This window comes from Pavona decussata, unplaced genomic scaffold (genome assembly GCF_977016875.1).
Source record: "Pavona decussata unplaced genomic scaffold, jaPavDecu1.1 SCAFFOLD_470, whole genome shotgun sequence".
Lineage (NCBI taxonomy): Eukaryota > Metazoa > Cnidaria > Anthozoa > Scleractinia > Agariciidae > Pavona > Pavona decussata.
Window position 1 is genome coordinate 97501 of NW_028145808.1, and position 3339 is coordinate 100839.

The following is a 3339-nucleotide window of genomic DNA, read 5'->3' on the forward strand; positions in this document are numbered from 1 at the left end:
CATATGAACATCTTTCAGTTTACGCCACAAATTAAAGCTTTCTAAATATATTGACTTAATTCCTAGTGCTTCGGTACGGCGTTAGCAGCGAACTGCCAGTTTTTTAGGGCAACGTTTTTTAGAAGCACAATGATTTCCTTTTGATCTGGCACTCTCACGTCTGCTTTGCTACTGGTTCACAACATCACAAATTTCACTCGAGTTGAGTGTTCCAGTAGTTTTTGTCAGTAAGGATTCCCGTCTTTCGAAGTGTATCTGATAACATTGTACCTTTCACATGTTTGTTTACGTTTGCTATCGTTTCCGGTTTGCGCTGATTGGCCGAATTCTGACAGCTAGGACAGCAGGGAGCCGCGGGGAGTATTGGGGGCGGCATTCAAATTCCTGAGACATCGTTGCAAGCTCTCTTCTCTTTCCCCCTCCCGCCCCCCACCCCCAAGAAAGCTTGCTCGCAGGCTAGCCATTTTGAGCGGAAGTGGAGGGAATTTCCCTACCTCGTCCCCAGGGCAGTCCGCGCGGTAGCAAAGACGATAACAAGGACCGGAACCAGGTTTGTGAGCCCGCGAGAATGGGCACCCCTGCACCAAACCTTAACACCAGGCCCGAAGGGGGAGTACTCCCCTATATGGGCTATACAGGGACGTGCCGCTGGATAGGGTATGGTTTTTGGCCTCTCTGCCCTGAACAGGGTATATAATTTCAAACGAGGCTGCCCTGGACCCGTCCTAGACAGGGCATGGTGGCAAGACTGTCGTGGAGTATTTGGCAATCCGAAATCAGAGACGTTAGCCCATGTGGGTTACTCGGGTATAAATGTGACGGGGGGGGGGGGGGGGGGGGGGGGGCGACGGAGCCTAATATTTTGCACCCAAGAAAATACATGGACCTTATATTGTGCACCCAAAAAAATACAAGACTGGACATTTTAGACCCAAAAAAATACATGATTGGCTTGAATTGCGTAAGAACTATTAGCCTGGCGGAAATTCGAACTCAAAAAAATACGCAGTTAAATCCTCAACCCAAAAAAATACAGGAGTTGAAAATTTTAGACCCAAAAAAATACGTTGGACCCCCCGTCACGTTTATACCCGAGTAACCCACCTGGGGACGTTAGTCTGTATTTATTTTAGTGAACAATGCTTCACGTCCATTGAGTTTCCACTTAAGGTTCACCGCTGTTAATGCGAAATTTTGGGATTTTTCGCCATCACTTCTAGGTAGTGTATTACTTTAACTGTTGTGATTGGTACTATTCGCGTTTCAATGCGTGGAACATCACGTCCGGTAAGTGACAGTGGGCCTTTAAATGTTATTACTATTGCTAATAAACACTTGTGTAACACAAGAGCTAGATGTTGTCTTTGTCCTAAATAGGGTCTTAAAATAGAGGACATAGTCCTACACAGGGTAGGTATTTAAGGTTATTTTCGTCAGAGCTTCAAACCCCCATCGGCACCTTTATACCCAAACATGGGTCAAGTGCCTTCCCCCCCCGGGACACCAGGGCCCGGTTGTTCAAAAGATATTTGTGTCAGATCGGAGAAAGAAGAAGTCTTTCTCTCTAGCAAGACAGCCACGGGTATTAAAACATGAAGGAACTTCTTCGTAATGTTTTAATACAGCTTTTAATTGGTTAAATTTTATTGTTTATAAGAGCCCATGATAGGATTTTGAGTAAGCCGTGCAACCAGTAGAACTGGCGGAGAAGGCTGAAACCATACGATAGCACGGAAGCGACAGATAAACGGAAAGAAGAATGAACACAAAGCCGGAACCACACAGGACATTGAATGACTAACTTAATAACCAGACAAGATGCCCCGAGGGCACAAGGCAAAGTGAACAGACACAACCGAATTTCCGCACGACCGCACGACCGAAGGAACAGCACCAAATGCCAATTTCACGGTTGTTTTTCCAAATTGGGGGCTTCTGGTTGTTCTTGAAATACTTATTAATATTTAATGGCTGTAAATTAAATTGATGAAAAATGTTTAAGGACTTTGAAAAATTCCATAAAGAAGAAACTGAATTTTAATGACTTAAGTGCGCTTAGCATAGTTAACTTTTTTGTCAGATATTTGTGTAAGATCGGAGAAAGAAGACGTCTTTCTCAGTAGCATGACATCCATAGGTATTAAAAAATGAAGGAACTTCTTCCCAATGTTTTAATACAGCTTTTAATTGGTTAAATTTTATTGTTTATAACAAGTTTTTGCCCATGAATAGCAAGAAGAACTGGGCATACGGAGGAACAACTGAACAAACCAGAAACGCAAATGAACGAACAAACGGATGCCTGAGCGAACGAACATCCGAGCGAGCGAACGAATAGCCAAATGACCGAGTTAACGATCAAAACGAACGAACGAGAAACCGAGTGAACGAACCCGCGAAATTAGATGAACAGCTGAACGAACGAGTGGACAGCTATTTCGTTTGCAGTTCTGTGCGTTTATAGGAATTGATTTTCTGATATTCTAGTGTAAACTTAAAAGCGCTTATCTTTTTGGAACGAGTGGGAAACGATGTAACTTCGTTCTCATTACTTTAATGTTAAGTAAATATTGAAAATCTTACACACGTATTTTAGTGAGCTCACTAAAAAGAGAATTAAGAAAACAGCATAGATTGACGAAAGCAAAACAAAGCTCCGTCTGCTCAGAAGGTCTGTCATTCTCGTCAGGGGCACAGTGAACAGACCCGGTAGAGAGTTCAAGGAACGCCAAACAGCGAAAACCACACGAAGGAAATATGTAAACGTCAATGCGAGGGAGAAAATTTTGAATAAATCCAGGGCGAATCTCTCTACCACACGTTTCAAACTGTGGCACCACAGCTGGCCCTTCGTTCCTGAGCTGACATGTATCATTCTATGCAGTTATAGCAAATTATAAAACCTATGTTACCTTGTACCTGAGCGTCCGGCGTCTGCAGAAGAAGAGTTCTTATTTTGCATGACATACAGCCGTTTTGATTAACATGGTCTCCTCCTCGAAAGCCTTAATATTATGGTAATAATGCTCGGATATTTAAGAACTAGAAACTGAGTAACGGCTGACATTACTACGAAAAGCTTTCTGGCCATGAGACATTTTCCCAGATCCATCTCTAGCTCTGCCATGTAGTAACACAATCATTGAGAAAGTGAAAGGCTACAAGGGGTAACTCGTGCAATGTTCTTCTACTGTCATATACAATGTCTATATGGACAGACGACTGACAGAACAGACCCAAGAGAAAGAGTAAGATCTTAGGTCAGACATGGTCCGCCATACGCTGGGACATTGGTCCGGTCATATGGTATGCATAACATATTGATCTGACAAAAAAGAC